Below are 8,621 nucleotides of genomic sequence, written 5' to 3' on the forward strand. Positions count from 1 at the left end.
GCTCCGAGGGGTAAGGGCCCGAGGTCGGACCGGCCGCGGCCACCCACTCGATGTAACCAGCTGTGGGCTTAAAAGAGTGCAAATAGATACAAATATAAGAGAATGTAAGTGAAGAGAGCAGCTGCGATCTCTTTGAGTGCAGGGGGCAGAAAGCCGGCAGGTATTTTGTCTTCCCTTATGCTTGTCTTCAATGTTATCAGCCCCTAAAAAGGGTCACCAGTGTCTCCAAATGTAATCGAGGTCCCTGTTGTGATACAAACACAATGGCACTTGGACATGAATCCCTTTTTAGAGGTGATACATCCACAGCATCCTAGTAAGTTGCACTTTCCAAGAGCACAGAGGGTCGGTGGGCTACCCACCTTTACTTCAACAAAAGATTTGGTAGCTTCTGTATAACAGTAATTCAAAGTAGTGCCACAGCTTTAGTTATTGAGGTTTGGGGGTTTTAAAAATCTGTAATCAATCACAAAGTATTTGGTGATATGGTCAGGTGGAACAGAGCATCTATTGAATTCTATTAACTAGCCACCCATGCAGCCTTCATAAAATACAAAGTAAACCTTGCCCACGTGTGCATCTTGATCAGCAAAGCATGTTTACTCTGAGGTAACAACTAGTCACAACTTTCAAACTAATTATCATAAAAGCAATAAGGTTGAGAAAGACCTCAAAGATCATCAAGTCTAACCTGTCACCCAACACCTCATGACTACTAAACCATGGCACCAAGTGCCACGTCCAGTCCCCTCTTGAACACCTCCAGGGATGGTGACTCCACCACCTCCCTGGGTAGCACATTCCAATGGCTAACAACTCTCTCTGGGGAAGAACTTTCTCCTCACCTCCAGCCTAAACTTCCCCTGGTACAGTTTGAGACTGTGTCTTCTTGTTCTGGTGCTGGTTGCCTGGGAGAAGAGACCAACCCCCTCCTGGCTACAACCTCCCTTCCGGGAGTTGTAGACAGCAAGAAGGTCACCCCTGAGCCTCCTCTTCTCCAGGCTAAGCAACCCCAGCTCCCTCAGCTTCTCCTCATAGGGCTATGCTCCAAACCCCTCCCCAGCTTTGTTGCCTTTCTCTGGACACGTTCCATCAACTCAACATCTTTCCTAAACTGAGGGGCCCAGAACTGGACACAGGACTCCAGGTGTGGCCTTACCAGTGCTGAGTACAGGGGCAGAATGACTTCCCTGCTCCTGCTTGCCACACTCTTCCTTATGCAGGCCAGGATGCCATTGGCCTTCTTGGCCACCTGGGCACACTACTGGCTCATGTGCAGCCAGCTGTCAGTCAGTGCCTCAGTACCCCCAGGTCCCTTTCTGCCTGGCTGCTCTCCAGCCACTCTGACCCCAGCCTGTAGCACTGCATGGGGTTGTTGTGGCCAATGTGTAGAACCTGGCACTTAGATGTGTTGAATCTCCTGCCATTGGACTCTGCCCATCTGTCCAGCCTGGCAAGGGTTGTTTGTTTTAAAATTAATTTAAAAATAAAAAATAAAAAAAGGTGATGCAGAGAGCAAGGCAGGCAAAAAAAATTAGAAGTCACACCAATGACTGGGTGTTCCTCTTCAGAACAGTAGAGGGTTTCATGGCCCACTGCTTGTTCTTGGTGAACACTTTTCACTGGAATTTGAATTCATTCCACATTCAAATGTGGCAGTAAAAACTATGTGAATGAGAAGTCACTCAGGGAAGGATCTCCATTCCTTGGAAAAATGACCGTTTTATGGGTTCTGAATCACCTCTGTCTGCTGGAAATGATGCTTCCTGCATAGCTGGGAGGGAGGTGCCTCAAGACAAATCCAAAGCAATACAGGAAATATTCCTGGTGACTCAGTGGGTATCTGTCTTCTCCCTTGAGGGCCAGATTGTGATTTTATGCAAGTCCCAAAGGACAGTGAGGCATGTACTCACCATGCCCTTAAGAAAATTGCAGGAGCTGGCTCCAAAATTCACCTACTGCATTCTAAATCACACAGAATCACAGAATCACCAAGGTCAAAAGAGACCTCAAAGATCATCAAGTCCAATCTGTCATGACTAAACCATGGCACCAAGTCCAATCTCCTCTTGAACACCTCCAGGGATGGTGACTCCAAAACCTCCCTGGGCAGCACATTCCAATGGCCAACAACTCTTTCTGTGAAGAACTTTCTCCTCACCTCCAGCCTAAACTTCTCCTGGTGCAGCTTGAGACTGTGTCCTCTTGTTCTGTGGCTGGTTGCCTGGGGAAGAGACCAACCCCCATCTGGCTACAACCTCCCTTCAGGTAGTTGTAGAGAGCAATAAGGTCTGCCCTAAGCCTCCTCTTCTCCTGGCTAAACACCACCAGCTCCCTCAGCCTCTGCTCATAGGGCTTGTGCTCGAGGCCTCTCCCAAGCCTCGCTGCCCTTCTCTCCTCCTCCTCCCTTTGTCATGGCAGGGGAAAAATGTCTGTGTTGGCTTTTAATGAATTTAATTGTACTGTTGTGGTTGTCCCCATCTCTTGGTGGGCGTGCAGTGCGGGTTGCTGCTCTCTGGCAGTTGCTACTTCTGCCTAGCTGCGTGGGTATCATTGAAGCCATGGGTATTGGTCTCTGTTGTGCTGTGTAGTCCATATAGTCATGGCAGGGTGGCACATGGTTCTACACAATTAAGAGTAAAATGATGCTTTAGTGCTGCCCTGGGAATCTGTGTGCTGCTGGAGAAGGAAGTGCCATTTGGATGCTCCCTAACTAAATATATGACCCTATAACCATTACAATGCAGTTACCTGACTACAGTATTTTCCACTCTTTCTTGTCCCAATCCAAACTGGGTAACTGTGTACCAGCTGATTAAAAATCTGAATCCAAACCACAGAATATTCCAATTCACACTGCCCTAAGCCCTGTAATTCTACTTCATCTGTGCAGATTTAGGTCTTATGAGTATCTCTGGAGTTAATTTATATGTAAATCAATTCTCTTGTTATTGTTTCTTTAGTATGGTTACAGTTCAGAAACATTCACTTCTGTTACAACAGAAAGTGGTTAAAGAGCACTCTGACCTTGTCATCAAGGTCTCCAAATGAGAAGCACATGTAGGAGGGTTTTGAAAAGAGATCCAGAGCACACTTTAAACTGGAGTAACAAACACTGTTTATTTATCAGATTGTCTGCATCTCATTTCCTAACCTAAACAGCCAAAGTCTGTTTGCACTCCTGACGTTGCAAGCTGATCCAAGAGAACATCTGTCCATTTGTTTTCAAAACTGGACACTGCAGAAGAAAGAAGAGGTAGGAGGAGAAATAAGACTTCCAGAAACATAACAGTTCAAACAAAGTGACAACTTCCTCAACTGTGGTCATAAGCCAGACACGCTGTGCCTCAGAAACAGACTACTGAGAACAATTTCTTCTTTTCCCCATCCCCTAACAGCAAGTGAACAGCAGAGGCCATTTTTTATTCTCCTCTGTGTTCTGCTGAAACTGATGCAAATAAATAATTTCTGGAAGGGTGAGTGAGTCCTAAAATGTGTGCAAGAAGCACTCTGGAAGCACACTGCAAACAACTTGATAAATCAAGAGTTTGGCTCCCTTCTATTGCAAGACAGAGCTACTCTGAACTCAGGGCATTTGGGCAAGAGCAAAAAGGGGGGAAATCCCACCCCAAACCCACTCTAGATTCTCCCCCTTGTTGAAGTGCACAGAACCTCTGTATGTTTTACAAACCCCCCCTCATATTGCCACCTTCCTTACTGCTCAAAAGGCCTCAGTGAGAATCCTCTGCCTAGGTTTGCATTTGCTGCTCCAAAGAGAGATGTGAATCAGTTGGAGAGAATCCACAAGATGTAAAAATGGTGAGAGGTTTAGAAGTATGCCTTCAAGCTAAGCTTGAAAGATCTGAAATTGTTTAGTCTGAAACACCAGAAGACAGAAAAGGGACACGATAAGAGGATTCAAATATGTAAAAGGTTGCTGAAAGAAGAGGGTTACAAGCTGTTCTCCATGTGGGCTGGGAGAGCTCAAGAAGAAAAAGGCTCAAAATACTGCTAGGGAGCTTTGGAACTGATACTGTGAAAAATCTTTCTAAATATAAAGGGACTGAGCAAAGAGAGCAAAGCACTGGAACTGAGTTTTCTGGAGAGGATGGGGAATATCTTTGCTTTTTAAGGACTTTTTTAAAAGAAAATCTACATAGTTATTGTTCAGAAATTCCTGCAGAAAGAACTGAGCTGACCTGGGTAGGTAGAATCTTGAATACCCTTCCTACCTTTGGTTCTGATTTTGTGACCGTAATGCAGACAATCTGCCTGATTAAGGAGTACATAATGAGAGAGCAGATGGCCTAAAATCAATTTTAGAAGCTCACTCAGAATTTCAAGAGAAAAGAAAGTAAGAGATGGAATAGAATCATAGATGAAGGAGGCTTCAGTTAAGGCTATTGCAGCTTAATGGTTTCAGTAGTGTGATAAAACCACAAGGCGAAAGCCAAAGAGAAACAGTGACAGGGAAAAAGGTTGTACAGCTGGAGTCTGAGGTCTAGGGATGATCAGAGGATAAAGTGCTGAGGGTGGGGAGATCAAAGAGGAATATATAGAACAGATGGGAGGGTAGGAGAAAGAGAAACTTTTCCTCCAGGTGGCATGTATGGTGTCCTGGGAAAGGTTGGCAAGATTAGAGCATCTTGCCAAGAGGAGGAGGTAGGGTGAGTAAAGCACTACCAAGGGTGTTGTACCCTATTCGGCAAGTAGGAAAACTGGTTAGGCCACACCTTGAGCTCTGTGTCCAGTTCTGGGCCCCTCAGTTTAGGAAAGATGCTGAATTGCTGGAAGGGATCCAGGGAAGGGCAACAAAGCTGGGGAGGGGTTTGGAGCACAGCCCTGTGAGGAGAGGCTGAGGGAGCTGGGGTTGCTTAGCCTGCAGAAGAGGAGGCTCAGGGGAGACCTTCTTGATCTCTACAACTCCCTGAAGGGAGGTTGTAGCCAGGTGGGGGTTGGTCTCTTCTCCCAGAAAACCAGCCACAGAATAAGAGGACACAGTCTCAAGCTGCACCAGGGGAGGTTTAGGCTGGATGTTAGGAAGAAGTTCTTCATGGAAAGAGAGATTTGCCATTGGAATGTGCTGCCCAGGGAGGTGGGGAAGTCACTATTACTGGTCGTGTTTAGGAAGAGACTGTATGGGGCACTTGGTGCCATGGTTTAGTTGATTAGATGGTGTTGGGTGATAGGTTGGACTCTGATCCCGAAGGTCTTTTCCAACCTGATTGATTCTATTCTGTTCTATTCTAACAGACTTCTGGAAGGTGAGTTCCACATATTACAGGAGCATGCTGTCTTTGTGCTCTCATTACCGATGTCACTAGGTACTCAGGAGAGAATGAGGAGTCCAGAGAAGGGCAACGAAGTTGGTGAGGGGTTTGGAACACAGCCCTCTGAGGAGAGGCTGAGGGAGCTGGGGTTGCTTAGCCTGGAGAAGAGGAGACTCAGGGGTGACCTTATTGCTCTCTACAACTACCTGAAGGGAGGCTGTAGACAGGCAGATGTTGGTCTCTTCTCCCAGGCAACCAGCAGCACAACAAGTGGACACAGTCTCAGGCTGCGCCAGGGAAGGTTCAGGTTGGATGTTAGGAAGAAGTTCTTCCCAGAAAGAGAGATTGGGCATTGGAATGTGCTGCCCAGGGAGGTGGTGGAGTCACCATCACTGGAGGTGCTCAGGAGGAGACTTGATGGGGTGCTTGGTGCCATGGGTTAGTTGTTTGGGTGGGTTGGATTGGTTGATGGTTTGGATGCGATGATCTGGAAGGTCTCTTCCAACCTGGTTTGGTTTATTCTAAACCCCTTCAAGTCTTCCATCTCTTTCCTAACTTATTTTTCTGTTGGCACCATCGCCTTTTATCTGAGTGTTTTTTTTCCTTGCTGGCAGAGTGACAAGGTTCAGGGGCCTGCAGATTTTATGGATCTTTTTATGGTGGCCTGGCATTGTAGAAGGGTGGTGTGGATGTCACTGGATGGATGTCAGCCAACCTTTCTCAGGGAGGGTCAGCATGGAGGGTGCCAAGAGGGATGAGGACTGGAAGGCTGAAACAGAATCGTAGAATTAATTACAGAAATACAGAATTAATCCTAGAAATCAGAGTGAAAAGTTTAAATTCATGAAGAAAGCTTTATTCTACTTAATCCATGGAGAGACAAGTTGTTCCTTTTCACTTGGAAACAGGGGATTTACTCTGGAGGTGGTGCCTGCCTGGGGTACAAGATGCTTTTCTCATCAAATTTATCTAATTAAACCACCAGCCCAAGGAAGACTGCTGAGGAAAAGTGGATTTAGGATTGCTGCCAACCTCAAGTTTTCAAACTCCTGAGCCTTTTTCTAATGATGAATTATGAAATTAATGATCTCCATTTTATTTCTTTTTATGGCCTTCTTTTCCTGTGCCTAGGAGTTGTGTTGTTGAACTTCCCTTCATGGAATGAGAGCTAGAAAATGGTTTTATTATGGGACAGAGGCTCTCCAATGACTGCAGTAAGGGTTTTAAGGAGAACACCACGTTGTCAAAACTTCCCATAAAATGAAAAGAATGGCAAACTTTGGTTTAACTTAGAGGTCTAGAACTTGAAGGTAAGTAGAACTTCTTGGGAGGAAAGAAAAACACAACATGAGGAAAAGAAGAAAGGAAAAAAGCCCAGCATAAGCACAATGAGGATTGTAACACTGCCTGACTGTTCCCTGGCAAGGCTGAGTGATGGCAGGGGAAAGGAGCCAGCAGAACTCATAAGCTAGGGAAGGGAGCTTAGAATAGAATAGAATAAACCAGGTTGGAAGAGACCTTCAAGATCATCTCGTCCAACCTATCATCCAACACCACCTAATCAACTAAACCATGGCACCAAGCACCCTATCAAGTCTCCTCCTAAATACCTCCAATGATGGTGACTCCACCACCTCCCCAGGCAGCCCATTCCAATGGGCAATCACTCTCTCTGTGTAGAATTTCTTCCTAACACCCAGTCTGAACCTCCCCTGGTGCAGCTTGAGACTGTGTCCTTTTGTTCTGGTGCTGGTTGCCTGGTGAAACCATGACATAAAGAAGCAATGGAGAAGATAAGCTTGTAAGTGTGATCTGTCAGGGTCAGTCCAAGGGGCCAGTGTGATATTTATGCTGGCTTTAAATAGATCCTTGGAGAAGAACAGAGCTAGTCTGAACTGAGACTTATGCTAGAAGGAGCTGCTGATTTGGAAGCAACAGTTTTCCCCCATCCTTCCATCACTATTACATTTTAAACTGGAGCTCTCCACCTAACTCTGTGACTCAGGCTAACTTTGAGTGAGAGGGCTAGGATGCAAAGATGGTTGTGAGAAATTCTCACCCAGGCTGCGGGCATTTTTATCAGCTTAGCCCTTGGCCAAAGCAAGTTAAGAAGACAGGTGCTGCTCTTAGCCCAAGCTGTTTTATTTGCTTACCCTGGCACGTTTTGCATGATGTCAGCACATAAAGAATGCTCCTGCAGATAAAGCAAATGGCAAATGATTTCATGAGCCTGTTTGTGACAGATGTGTGCAGTGTGAAGGAACACACCAGCTCAAGCTACAGGGCTTGTCAGGTCCGTGCTATTCCAGCTCATTAACTGCATTTCTCTGGTTTGTCTCCACGGATGGTTATCTGTGAAACCTCCTTAGCAGTCATGACAAGGCCTTCTGCTTGCCACCCTGCCACGGGAATGCCTGTTGGAATGCTGCGTGCCACTCTGGAAGCCACAGGGAGAGGCAGATGGATGTTGTGCCTCTTTCGTGTCTGCCTCACACCCCTCTGCCATTCAGGGCCAAGTGCTGCCTTGCATATGAAATCTCCCACCACTTTTTGTGATGACAAAAAATTGTTCTATCAGTGTTCTCACCAAGTTCTTTTTAGCCATGTGCTTTAACAAACTGTCATGGGGTTTTTGGGTTGGTTTGGGTTGGGGGGTTTTGACAGTGAATGGGTAAAAGAGCAGAGAAGAGATGCTCTAATTTGCACAGGAAAATTACTGAACCATATTAAACTTATTCCCATCCAATGTCTGGGTGGTATCTCAGTTCTCTAGATGGATACCTACATCCTCACTTAAACCAGTGAAGCTGATCCTGAGGGTATGCCCAAGACTCAGGCTTTACAATACAATATGTAAAGTTTGATGCAGCTTGCTAGCTCAAAGGCTCTGTAGTGGGGCACTACTTGATAGTCTCAGCAGACCCAGCAAAGGCTAACCAGGCATGCTCTTGTACACAGAGAAGGCAGTGAACAGCTGGCACCATCACATTCATTTATTAGTCCTAAATCCATGCAGAGACTTAGAAAGAAGAATATGCCTTTAAAAGGAGACCAATCTCTCTGCTGTTGAAACTGTACTTCCAATTTGGCTTCTCTTTGGCAGAAGAGAGAGTAGTGGAACACATAGGATTTATGAATTGTCCCCAGCAAGCTTGTGTTTCACCTTTTAGCTACATTTTTACATTTGAAAATAGCATCTGCTCCTTGCCTCTTACTCAAAGGGACTTTTTAGAAGAGATTAGATGCCACAATGTTCTGAAAGCCTAACAGAACGAAGCAGCTGAAAGAGAAGCTTGAAAGAAGGCAACTGAAAAAGAAATGTATCCCCCACCATGACCATAACTCATAGCT

The sequence above is a fragment of the Melanerpes formicivorus genome, unplaced genomic scaffold (assembly GCF_026170545.1).
Source record: "Melanerpes formicivorus ecotype bairdi unplaced genomic scaffold, bMelFor1.0.p_v2 SCAF_18, whole genome shotgun sequence".
Taxonomy (NCBI): domain Eukaryota; kingdom Metazoa; phylum Chordata; class Aves; order Piciformes; family Picidae; genus Melanerpes; species Melanerpes formicivorus.